Source organism: Peromyscus leucopus, chromosome 4, assembly GCF_004664715.2.
Source record: "Peromyscus leucopus breed LL Stock chromosome 4, UCI_PerLeu_2.1, whole genome shotgun sequence".
In the NCBI taxonomy this organism is placed as follows: Eukaryota; Metazoa; Chordata; class Mammalia; order Rodentia; family Cricetidae; genus Peromyscus; species Peromyscus leucopus.
In genome coordinates this window covers 20,397,142-20,411,365 of record NC_051066.1, presented here as the reverse complement: position 1 = coordinate 20,411,365, position 14,224 = coordinate 20,397,142, and the positions used below count along the sequence as shown (strand labels likewise).

Below are 14,224 nucleotides of genomic sequence, written 5' to 3'. Positions count from 1 at the left end.
CATTAGTGAAAAAGGCCAAAAAAGTAATCAATTTAGACTTTAGGTCTAATTATTCTCCACTTTTATTGATACTGGAAAGAGAGGCAGTGTTTAGAATCCCTGGTATCCATTGTGAGAATTCCAATAGCACTGTGGGAATTTCAAGTTTCCCCGGTAAAGTGTACCCACAGACAGTAAAGGGCCTGGTTTTTTATGTTTTTAAACAAGAAGTTTGGTGAAGAAGAAAGCCATGTTACTACACATAGACAGTCCTACAAAGAGTAAGTTAACCTTCTTTCTTTGTGTTGAGTTTTGGAAAGTGTTGGCAACTGGCTTCTGTGAGTTCCAACATGCCAGCACTCTAGGTGGAGAACAGGTAACAGAAGCTGTGAATGCTGTAAAGAGGAAGGGTGTCAACTCCACAGACATTTCTAAAAACAATGATATGTAAGGTGAGTTGCAATAATGTGAGTAGTAATCGCCTTTGAATCTAATTAATGTGTCCACAAAGAGATGATGTTTATCTTGCTACTGTCTTCAAATCAGTCTCGTATACAACAAACTATCCACTGGTTGTGAACTTGCTATGAGCAAGGGAAATGGCTTCTTCTGTCCTTCTAGAGCAACTTAATGGATGGAATTTTTCAATGACCCCTTTATTACATATTCTTAACTAGTCTGAAATGCATTTTAATCAAGTCCTTCAATGCCTCCAGATAACAACTGACTTTTTCTAAACACAGGTTTTTAAATTGTTCTCATTCAGTTCTTCTTGCCTGAAGTCAATAGAAAATTTTCAAAGGGAAATAGAAATAAATATCAGACTATTTTTAACATGAGCATTTTCCTCAGATTTCAGAAGATAACACCAATGAGAGCAACTTTAGGTGTGTGCCTGTCCTGTTTTATTCCACTTCCTTATTTGAGCAAACTTTTATTTGTTGCAATACTATAAGCCTACAATTCTTTTCAAGAGAGAAACCAAAAGAGAAATATCAGAAGATTGCTATTCCCCAAACTCTAAAGTGCCTTTCTTACTTGGTGAGTGATTTACATTATGTTCATGTTTTGCCAAGTAAATGCCAAAACCTGGCTGAGACCAGAGGCTAAACACACAAATGAAACTGACTTTGTGTACTGGAAGAGGTATACAAGTTTGAGAAGTTATTTTCGAATGGGATTCATTAAAAACATGAAAATAACAACAGAACCACCATGATAAATAGTAATGTTGAATCCACATTTATTCATGTCTTTCTTCCTGTCACCACTACATGAAGAGTGGAATAGGCAATAATTTCTGTCTCTAAGTAATTTAACTGGCATTAAAAATAAAACAAGGTAGGCAAAATCATTTGAAAGTCAGGGAGCTTCCTGTCCTGTCCAGAACATATCATGCATGCTGACAATAAAAGCAGATGTACTTGGAGACAACCACTGGTTATAGACTAATACCCTGGTTGTCAGAGGAAACTGGCACTAACATTCTTCCTCCTGAAGTTGTCCAGAATGATGTGAAGATGGAAACAGTATTATCTCTCTACGTGTGTGAGTCATTTTTTTGTTGGTGTGATTAAAAACTGACCAAAGGCCACTGATGGAAATAATAATATTTTAGGCTTATGATTCTGGAGAGGAATTCCATCCTGGCAAGAGGCAAGACAGAAAGCCACAGGCATGATGGCAGGAGCAGGAAGCTGCAGGATCACATCCTCATCCACAAAGATGAGGCAGAGCCGTAGATGGGATAAACTTCCAAACTCCCATAATGATGTACTGCCTCCAGGAAGGCTCCATCTCTTACAGGTTCCATAAACTCTCCAAACAGCACCAAGGACCAAGAGTTCAAATATGTGAGACCATGGGAGACCCTTCTCATTCAAACCACCACAATATGCTACTTGAAAGTATAAAATCATCCATTCTATGTTCTCATAAATGAATGACTATCTACAGATGATTGTGTGCCATAAACATAATGGTCTACACCAAAATCTTTGTGTGTGTGTGTGTGTGTGTATGTGTGAGTGTGTGTGTGTGTGTGTGTGTGTGTGTGTGAGTGTGCGTGTGTAATGTGTTTAGGGATATTTGTATGTTGATGTGGATGATGATGATGTGGGTGTGTGTATGTGATGGGGTATGTAGTATGTGTTGGTGTGAGTGTGTATATATATATTATACACACACACACACACATATATATGTATATATATATGTATATATATATGTATATATATATACATATATAATGTTAGAAAACATGCATTTATTTGTGTGTGTGTGTGTGTGTGTGTATTTGGGGATATGTATGATGATGATGGTGGTGTGTGTATGTATGTGTATTATGACAGTGTATGTTAGTATGTGTTGGTGTGTTATGCTTGTATATATGTGTATAGATGAGTTAGTGAATGTGTGTTATAAGTTACTCTACATCTATCTATCTTTCACTTCTTTCTTCTGGCCTTGCTAAATTTCACATTGTGATAGTCATTGATACCATGGGCATAGTTCTCCCAGTGTCTACATCTTCAATAGTGGCACTGTAATTCACTTTACCATGCAGAATTAATCTGTTCACTTGATTCCCCTCACCTCTTCAGTGAGTTGCTTCTGCTCATGGTATTTCTTCCAATTCTGTGGCATTTGTCACAATTTTTGGTTCCTATAAATTTTGTCATAAATTCCCAATCTTAAATGGATATAGAGTACATAATTTTGAATTTTTTATAAATTACCCAATAGTCACATGACCTTAGGAAATGACAGCTATTAGTAAATGGGCCCTTACTACATACCAGAAAAGTTAACAACTTGCATTTACTACCAAATCAATATAAGAATACAGTGGCTGTTTTGTGAGTTACCAACACCCGAAACTGAAAATGCTCAGAGGTGAGGGCACGCTAAACATGACAAGGGTCTGCATCTTCAGAGCAGAGTTCCGATTTTTAAATTCTGAGTACTTTCATTAGACTAGATTTTTCTCCACTATAAATGGGAACTTAATAGCTGTCAGATGGCTAGCAAAGCAACCGACAGTGGCAATACCCACAGCTCTTGTGACATTGCACAGTAAATCTTCTCAGGGTTTGATTGCACAGCCCCCTCAGTGTTCCCATGCACTCTGCCTGTATTTCACTGCTCGGCCACAGTATGTTTTTGTTACCTTTGCAGCCACATCCTGAAATGCAATTTCAATCTGCTTCAGTTTAGCTAGACTTTCTTTGTCTGCTGAAACCCTGCGCAAGGTCATAGCTTGTGGCCATAGAGGGCCAGAGAGGGAATAAATAGGAACTGCACTATTAAGCTATACTTCTGGGGGATGCAGCAATTCAGAGGGAAGAAAAAAGAGGCATTCTGTCCTCAAACCTCAGCCCACAAGACTATATCTCTCCAAAGAGAAGGACTTTTCTAATTTACATGAGATTAGGCCTTGGTCTAGTCCAGTTCTTTTGCTGATTAAGTGTTGTATAACAATGATGACTAATTTAGAGGCCTAAAGAGAAGCAGTGCTTCTAACTCATAGGGCCAGTCAGCAGAAACCTAGATACAGAACCATTGTGTCTTTGACTGGAGGTCTCACAAGCCACATACAGTCTGCTTGTGTATTCACCTATAAATCTGATTGGGAAAATGTCTCTCTTGGATTGTTAGCAAGATGCATTTCCTGGTCACTTAAGGATACCTGGAGACTTCTTCAAAATCATTAATAAAACACAGCATCTTTCCTGCTGCAAATCTTCAACTTCTAGACTGTTCTTAAGAGTTTGAATGGATCTGGCTCTTGAAAGTTAGCTATAATGGTATTCTAAGTGTCACTTGAAGCCAACTGATAAAGGACTTTAATTACACATTCAACATCATATAAGCTTTACTCTAGTGCTTGATCAGAAGTCAGTAACTGGCCCTGGGAGAGGAGTTGAGGTGATTTACCCATACTTTCTAGGTACACTCCTTACTTAGACATTCACTGCCATCTCCTTGATATGTTACAATTTTCAAATTTCATAATTCCTTATCGGTCCTTACTGCTTGAACCTATTCCAACATATCCTTATTTTCCTATTTTTTCAATATTACAGACAACATGCTACCTAATTAATTTATATATTTTGTTTAATGTGACTTATCAATACAACATAAATATACAGCTTCAAGCAAACTTTGCATTGAACATTAACACATAGCATGTACATTATCTATTATGGGCTGTCAATAAATATCCAACAGATAATGTCATGTATTTTCTCAATTTTTTTTCTCTAATTACAATGAAATTTTCTTATTGTCAAATAGCATGCTTTATTTGACTATACTATGCAACAACAAAATAATAACTATTACCAGTATTTAATGTATATGTTGTATGCAAGTATTTCTAAAATAATAAGTTCATATTGTCATAAATTTACATTATAAAACTCATAGAATGGAAACAGAGGAAAATTAAACTATTATTATAAAACAAAAGCTGTAGTCTTTTATCTAATATAGTCATAACTTACTGTTTCCTGCATTTTTACACACAGCATAGTAATTACATAAGTAGTCAGTGATGAAAGCGCTGATAATTGAGTATTGATTAGGACTGAACTGACACCTGCTGAAAGAACCCTATGAAGGGTGAGTTAAGCGACAATGCAGCACACCTAATTCGGATCAGCTTGGTTATCTTGCTAGCTTTCCTTTCCTTACTTCTTAATATGTGATAACAACAGATACCAGCCATACTACTTCGTACATCTGGGTAAAAATGTTCACTTTTGATAAAAAGCAGGAAAATGAGAAGAATGAGTAAAGTTACAGATGAGGGAGGCATTAGTTCCAAGTCGCTGTGACAAAACACCCTAAATCCACACTTTTGGAGGGTTTATTTTGCCTTGCTCCCAGTCTGAGGGTCTAACTTTTCATGATGTGGAGACCATGGCTGCAGGAGCCAGAAGTGGCTGGCCACGTTATCTGCAGGCAGAAAACAGCGGGATAGATGCATGCTTCTGCTCCATTTGCTCCTTCAGGATTCTTCAACTTGTTGAAAAAAAATAGTTTTCTTTCATATTTATTCTAAATCATATGGCCCTTGTAATTGAAGCACCACCTCAACCTTTGTGTCTGGCTTCCCAAGCAATTGGATAAAATACAGATAACTGTTATTCATGGGGCCAATAATATATTACTTTAAGCAATTTATTGCTCAGGGAAAATTATATCTGGTAAATCCTCAATACATTTCTTAACATTTAGATTAATTCTTATTACCCTGTGGTCATTGTCTGGAATTATAATAGGTATTTTACTTCCATTTCCATAAATATACATCGTAACCTTTGATATGCCCTATAATCATTTGATCTTTTGATAACTAAACTCTGTTTATCAGTTGTTTTCAAAAGGAGGTCACTGAAAAGACTTGTGATTTAAAATCTGAAAACATGTTCATATCTGTAGTCAGATATTTCTTTTTGCTGCCAGCTCACAAACAACAACACGGAGACTTATTAATTATGAAAGCTCAGCCTTATCTCAGGCTTGTTTTAAACTAGCTCATATAATTTAAATTATCCCATTTCTATTAATATGCATTCTATCACATACCACTCATCCTGCTTCCTCTGTGTCTTCTTGCATCTCTCTCAAGGGTCTAGATTCCTCCTTTTTCTCTCTCTGCCCAGAAGTCCTGCCTATACCTCTCACCCAGCCATTGGCTGTCCAGCCTTTTATTACACCAATCACAGGAATACACCTTCACACAGTGTACAAATATCCCACAGTACATATCCTCATTAGATAGTGAAACTACTAAAGCACAAAGAATGGATCATTTCTGTGTATAGAGATAAATCTATAAAGTTTTTACTGTCTCATGATGGATACTCTGGAAAGGCATCTCTCTTCTGATGGCCACATCTTTGTCGTCTCTCTGACCGCTCTGAGAACTGGCATGAGGACAGACCCTTTTTGTAACATCAGATGTACAAGAATTATAAGACAAAGTAGAACTGCCATATGTATTGTTGACCTTGGCTTTGACACTGGACACAGGTAGCTAAAGGAGACTCAGAGAATTCCTGCTGAATGTTATTTCATAATGTGGCACTTGTAATTGTACATGTCAGTGACAATTTTAAAAATTCAGGAGACCCCAGTGAATTATACAGTGTATATATAAATCTTCCATATCAGGTAGATTTTAAACTGATGGTATCAAACCAAGAGTGAAATGAAAGAGCCACCAGTACTTACCGTCAAAGGCTAATAGCTGGCAATGATTTTATGACTCATTAGTTTAGAGATGTGATCCTACCCATTTTTAAAATGCAATGTACATGAACATATTTCATCTGTGATAAGTTGTTAATAATATGAGAGAAAGGGGTCAGCTGATGAGGTAAAACTCTTCAAAATTTTGCTACTGGATGTTTGATTTGATTGTAATTAATATGATTATGTCTAATTGGAATGCTCAGTTGCTAAGGATGGAAGATTGATAGGTTAATTGATCCATACTTGTTAGTAATATCCTGCGATATATTGGTTTTTGAAGTGTGACACATACAGTATATGATTAAATTTTAAAATCTTTTAAAATTGCTAGTTATGAAATTTCAATAAAGCCTAAGAATACAGAAATCAAGCTAAAGTGGAAACTATCCTTTGAGCTAAGGTTAATTGGTTCTTTTCCTCTTTTGCTTCGATTAATGTCCCATCCTTTTGGTTGACACAGTTGTGTAAGTTCAGGGTATTTTGTAGTGATTTCACAGTGCAACTCCCATTAAAAAAACATGAACCGCATGACTAAATCAAAGCATGCTGCTTTGAAAATGTACCCCACTATTTTCGGTGAATTAAGCTGTCAGAAGCTGATAAAATTGGGCTCACATTTCAAATTTGAAAGTATATTTGGAATGCATTTATGTCCTTTTCATCCAAAGTTCATATGAAATTTAAATGGTAGCATCACTTGATTAGGGACTCAACAGCAATGCACAGAACCAGTATCCACCTTAGACATATTCCTGAAAGTGTTATAGTTAACGATCCAGAGGTAATCAGTTGCAATTTCTATCCATTGGACTTTGCTGTATTATACACAAAAGATCTATACTTTTTTTCACCATTTTGTCTCTTAAAGCACATGACAGCTAATTTTCAGGGTGATTTTGCATTTAATCCATTGGGTAGTGTGCTCACTAATCAATGTGCAAATGATTCCCAAACAGGAGCTCAGAAGCAAGCCATGTGTTGGCCTTCTCTCCTCCACTTCACCGTGTTCTGTACTTGACACTCCAAAGCTCAGTAAATATTTACTACTTTGCATTTTCATTTTAAATTAAAGAAGAGAATTGCTAACAAGCAGATATCAGCCCTCTTGCACAGTGCAGCATGAAACTGTGTGCAGAAGTGAATGTATCTCCAGCAGGCAGTAGATGCACTGAACACTCAGGCCTTTGCAGCTAAACCAGATTGAGTGCCCATCTCATTCGCTCACTTAATACTTGAGTGACTTGGAATATTTATAGCTTTTTGTGTCCCATATTATATACCAGGTATAAGAATATAATTACTAGCCGGGTGGCAGTGGTGCACGCTTTTAATCCCAGCACTCCGGAGGCAGAGCCAGGCAGATCTCTATGACTTTGAGGCCAGCCTGGTCTACAGAGAGAGAGAGAGAGATCCAGGACAGGCACAAAAACTATACAGAGAAACCCTTGTCTCAGAAAACCAAAAAGTAAAAAAAAATCCAAAAGAACATAATTACTACAAAGTGGTATTCCAACAATGAAGCCACATAAAGTCCAGATGTTCACGTTGTTCCTACAGTCAGGTAAAACTTACAGATGTGTTGTAATGTATAGGTACTGTCAAAGAGTCTTCTTTTATTTCTATTTCCCAATTATTAGCTTAGTAGTATGTGGAGTTATGATCTCCGGCCTCTAACCTGGCTCAAAATTCTCCTTCATAGTACATTGATTTAATCTTTTCATTGGTTTACAATAATTATTTGAAAGTGGTAGAATTTATCCTTAATGCATTTGTGTGCTTCCTAAAGCTCTGCTATATACAGTCAAGATCATTAAGTCTTTAAATTGGTTATATATTTAATTCATGGTCATAAAATTCTTAAATATAGTGTGTATACTATTACCACTTATGCTCCATAATTCTTAAAAATGAAGACTGCATATTTATCTGTGTTTAGCACAATATTTTACATACATAAGCATACACATGTAGCAGATTTCTAATTTTGGGCAATTGCTCTAAAAATTCACACAGGCATAAAATAGATACACTATTATTTTTACTATTGACTGTATTAGTGAAAGTTTATATAGGTGACTGTAGACAGAGAACAACATAAAGTGATATTTGAAGAAATATCAAGTAGTTATCCCACTTGTGGAAAAAAATTGAGTGTGAGTGAAGCAAAATACTGACTTTCATGTGTATTTTAAAGCTATTATGGGTAATAATTCTTTATTAAAACATTTTTTGCTTTAATTTAATTGGGAAAATGTCATATTTCATATAAGGTGTTCTTATCACATAATTAAAAAGAGAAAAATGTTTAATAACATTAAATAAAAAGATATGAACAAATAATTGTTTTAATTTTATATGGCTTTATCCTTAAAGTTACTTTATTTATGTAATAATATCCATTAAAATTAAGTAAGTCACTATAGTTTCTGTAACAAAATTGCCTCATACATTTGTTCTTGTGGAATCTATATTTATCCTTTATATAGAAGAAATAATTTCTTAACAATCATATAATGTATGATGAAGTATTTGTAGAAATACTTTCTATTCACATAATTTTATTTTGTCTCTTTCATGATAATATTTCAGTGGAAAGCAAAATAGTGTGTTAAAAAGACTGCTGGAAGTTACTTCTCTGATGCACATGACCCTGTACCATGTCGTATCATGTTTTCAGCATGTTTTTTATGTGGAAGCATAGCAGGTAGTCTCCTTTCATTTGACTCCAACAAGGAGTCACCTGGTGCAGACTGCTCGCTCCCCAGCCCTCCTTGTCTTCAGCTGTGTTCTGGTTTCTACCTTTGGTAAACTCTAAATAATATGTGCAATTTGCCTCATTGAATACTTCTAGAAAAAAAAAAGGAAGTCAAGAGAGCATGGGCTAAAAAGTTGGATTCACTTGTTATTTGCTTTTATTTCTTTAAAAAATAAATGGCAAATTACCTATTTTTTCTGGTACAAGTAGCAAAGTCCTGAAGGAATTCAGTACATGAAATAATTCTTTTGATTGATGTTTTAACTCCCACACCTAAAGCTCAGGGATCATTGTAAAGAGAGGGGCAAATGATTGCTAAGAGCTAGAGAATCAAGAAGCTTGCTGTGAGACTGTCTCTCTCAGGAATGTCAGAAGTTACACTCATAAAATCTCACCAACGTGACTGTAGCATTGTACAGTCCAGGCCAGTTGTACTTACATGTTTAGGAATATGCATGCATATGTATGTACATATACAGTGTATGTATATAACAAGAATTAATGAAAAAAGAGATCATAATTTTCAATGATCTGAAGGAGGGAAATATGAGAGGGTTTGGACAGTGGACAGGGAAAGAGTGAAGATGCAATTGTATTTTAATCTTAAAAAATAAATGAAATCATCAAAGAATTTTGTCACTACTCCATAATGGAGAAAAAGGGAAATATATGAGCTAAAGATATAAAGGGAATTGAGAACTGTCTCCTATGGGAGCATTTATATGCATTATCACTTTTTCTGAGTGTTGGAGGCAGAGTGCCAGCCTTCGCCAATGCCTGTGTGCTCATTCTTGCCATGTTTGAATATCTCCAATAATAGACAAAAGATTACCTCAGACTGAAATCTGCCAAGCTGCTGACTTAACATAAGTAGATTATCCTGAATTATACAGGTGGGCTCAATAACCACAGACACTACTAAAAAAAAAGGGAGGCTAGGGGAGGAAAACATGGGGAGAGGAGTGGAGGAGAGGAGAGAGACTAAGGGAGATGTGAAGAAGACATTTCTGTGAAGTAAACATTTCTGGCTTTGAAGACAGAAGATAAAGGCTGAAAGCAAGGGAGTCTTATGAGCTGGCAGAATTTGGAAATGGCAAGCAAACAGACTTTCTTTAAGAACCTTAAAAAGAAAAAAAAAATCCCTACTACTGCACACACCTTAATTTAGTCTGAGAGCCCATGTTAGACTTCTGACCATTTTATGATTTGATAGTCATATTTTCAGTGTTTTAAGGTACTAAATTTATGGCCATTTTTAAAGCAGCAAGAGAAAGTCGATATGTAATTGTTATTATATAGATTATTCTTTCCATTATGTTTCATCCAGTTATGAAATTCCACCGACTTTCAGCTGTATGGATTCCTAGAGATTGGTGGTTTAATTCCAACTTGGTCATTGCAAGACCATATGACTCTACTTTATTGCACTCTGTGATGTGATTTTTCTATATATCATAATGAAAATACACATATGCTTTCATAGTGTTTGTGTGTATGTGTGTGTGTGAGTGTGCACTGTGTGTATGTGTGTGTGTTTTCTAAGATCCAGAAACAACATGAAAATATTTTGCTTGGTGCCTTGATATCTAAATTCATTTTTATAGTCTACAAAGTACACTACCTTTTCATCATTTTAAAAGAGAAGTAATCCTTGTGTTCAAAAAGAAAAAGTATTTGTTGAAATTATAAAACAGTGTTTATTTTATATTCAGAATGCACCTTGGGCCATTCAATAAATTAGGGGGTGGTTGCTAGCTGGCCAATTGCATCACATTCACATGCCAGCTTCCTAAACATTGCTTTTCAAATAATAACTGCTCCAGAAAACAGAATATAAAGGAAAATATGGAGCAGAGAAAAATGTGCTCCTAGCAAATAGCTCAGGGTGTGTGGCTGTTCCGTGGTTGGTCCCCAGTGAGGCCTCCCTCCTAGACTGTCACTTCTTTCATTGAGATTTGTCCCTTAAATATGAAGAAGAAAATCTCAGTTATCCTGTTTGGTAATTCACAGACAATCAGTTCTAAGCGTTAGTGCCAGGGAGACTCCTACTAAGTAACCTACACTGGTAAGAACATGTAAGTGCTGTTGACATGACAGAGAACAGAAAAGGACATTGAACTTAGAATGCAAAATGATAGCCGTGCAGAAGTGTCCGCCTGGACCAGTGTCAGACTTCATCTTGAAAGCCACTGAGGATGGTTCCAGTGACATTTCTGAAGTTAACCTTGAGTCATCAAGAAAATGTGAAATCATATTCCCTTGCCTTTGTCTCAGAAGGCAGGAGAATGTAAACTGATTTTAGCAAGCCTTTCACCTTTAGCACTGACATTTACTGTGTAACTGTATAATGGTCCAATCACTGCCATAGGCAGTTTGTGGACTTCATCTCAATGAATCAATGGTTAGGATGAAAAATGTAATAAAATAAAATAATACAATACAGTGAATCATACTGCCCAAGTCTGGCAGTCATCCACATGTTTACTTTCAGGTTAGGAAATACATATCCTAGATAACTTTTACAAGTTTGCTAGTAGTCACTGTCAACATAAGCCAGTTTGGAGGGATTAGAAGGTAAAAGGATGAAAGTCATTTTATTCCTGCTTCTATAGCAGCAGAACACCAAAAGGAACTAGTCCAGATGGTTTGACCATCCTCCAGGAGAATCAAAATAGGATTCCCTCTCAAGGGCCACATTGCTCTCCACAGTCCACTGGTAACTGGCACTTTGGAAGCAGACATTGTCTCACAGTTGAGAGAAATGGATGAAATTTGATCTTTGGATATTTAACACCAATTAGAAATATCTCTTTGTGCTCTCAGCCTTCCTTTTTCAAACTCCAAATCCTTCCCAACATCACTGCCACCAATCTCTCTCCAGAACCAATTTAAAAAACACTTCCCATCTTTCATTTTCCTGATTTAAAAGAGTCAACAAATGAGAAATAAAATATTATTTAAAATCTTAATTTTTTTAGCCATTCAGTAAAGCTAGCGAAATAAAATGTACTGCCTGATTTCAACTTTTGTACTTGGGAGATTACAACAAAAATTCAAGACACTGTCAGCAAAACTCTCTTGAGCAATTAAAACCACTTTGATTCATTTCTGAGAGTTATAATGCCTAGGGCACTAATTTGAGTCATCTCACAGTATGGCCTGGAGGAAAAAATGAATCTGGACTAGGTAAAACATCATGCCTGTCCTCCAGTACCCAGAAGAGGTAAGTGACAAAGTAGATTAACAGCTTCAACCCAATTAGGAGAACATTTCATAGTCAACATTCCTGCTGCAAAGCATGAGTAAGGTTTAGAACATGCACATGTATGTAAAACAAGACAGATGAGTCATGATAATAATCATTTATTCACCTATCTTTCTAATAAATTGTGATGTATAAGAAGAGAATGGATAAGGTTAACTCAAAAAGCCATTCCACATATTTTTTCCTATGCAGTGCTTTCTCCAATAGGTTGAAAAGTCAGATGATTCGAGAAACCATTCACTTTTAGGTGTGAAGACACGGCAGAACATTTAAGTACTTACTTGATACTTGTATAATTGATGTTCTTGTCACAGGTTTCTTATTTTCCCATCTGCTCAGTCCATATCTTCCATTTAAAATATTCCCCTGAGAAGATGAATCCATGTCTTCTATGTTGCTGAGTTTCTACAGAGAGCATAGACAGATGTACATCGTATTTGCTCTACTGCGTGTGCACTGGAAAGGGTTTCCTACTTTCCCAGAAATACACTTTATATCTCATGTGGGCACCAGAGGAGAATCAATTAGTAGAGACAAATGTTTGTTGAATGGGTACTGAGTGTAGAGAGGTAAAGAAAATAGAAAATTAAAGTCTTGTTCATGAGTTAGAATGTTTCCTATGATTCTTCTTACATATCAATTTAGTAAAATAGAGTATGTACTTGGTTTCTTTACCCGTAAAAGAGAAAGAGAAAAATCTTGATATATCCTATTAAAACTGGTAATCACATGCTGCTCAGTCCTTAATGTCATGAGGTGATTTTATATTATAATAGAATACCTATATCACAATTGGAATAGTTGCATAGTCTAGATAACTATATGTGTGTGTTTATCTGTATTTTTGAAATGTATATATGTATGTGTATGTATGTATGTATATGTATTTTTTTAAATATTTGAACTTACTTAAAATGAACTTCTTTTGACCTACAAAATAAGTCTCCCTCCATTAAGGAAATTGTAATCTCTTATAAAAGGATTGGCACAGCACAAAAGATTGTTGCCAATTATTGATAATAGCAATGCATTTCATTTCATTCATTAATGGTGATCACAATATGCCATACCTAAGTGTAAGTGGCATAATAGATATGGTGAGAGTGAAATGAGATATTTATATCAAATGAATAATTTTTAAATAATCATAGTTGACTTGTAAAGTATAGAAAATAAATAATTCTATTACAACATATTAAAATATTTTTTAAACTCTATACTTCATAAAAGAGTAAAATATTCTATCTGTAACTCAGTGTTTAAGATTTCTTCAGAGTAACTGATCATATTTGAACAGACAATCTGGAGTCATGATAGTGATGCAGAGGAAGATTAAACTCTTCACTGGAAAAAAAAAGAAAGGACAGATAAATAGAGACCTATGTTTCAAATTATGATGAACACTAAATATTCAAGTGGTGTTGAAAAAATAGATTCAAATTGTAGTGATCTCACACTGCTTATAGAGTATTACAGCTTATCATAGTGGTAAATGTACTAGGTTTATGGGGATTTCTTGGTCATGTCATCCTGTGATTGAAACTGGGACCTCACCCATGCTGATCAAGGGCTCTACTACTGAGCTATATCACCATTGTTTAAGTGAATCTTTAGTAATAATTACTAAAAAATGGAGCAAATTTATTGCAATAATTAGGCAGTAAGCTACTTAAAGCTATTTTCATATGTGTTTGTGTCTTATAAACCCAAATAACTATATATATATATACATATATATATATATATATGTATATATATATAGAGAGAGAGAGAGAGACAGAGAGACAGAGAGACAGAGAGACAGAGAGACAGAAAGACAGAGAGAGATATGTATATATAGATAGATAAGTGTGTATGTGTGTGTGTTTCTTGGTAAATATATATAAACAATTTTTAATTTGTTAACTTTTTTTTTATTCTAGTCCATTTTCAAGTGAGTCCTAAAAATGACCTAAAATATT

At 35.3% G+C, this 14,224-nt stretch overlaps 1 protein-coding gene across 5 annotated transcripts in view; it reads left to right on the top strand.

The window, feature by feature from the left end:
* The window catches only part of Lrp1b (LDL receptor related protein 1B), a 1,927,307-nt gene that overhangs the window by 123,107 nt on the left and 1,789,976 nt on the right, over positions 1-14,224 (top strand). The gene's annotated exons all lie outside the window — the stretch shown is intronic.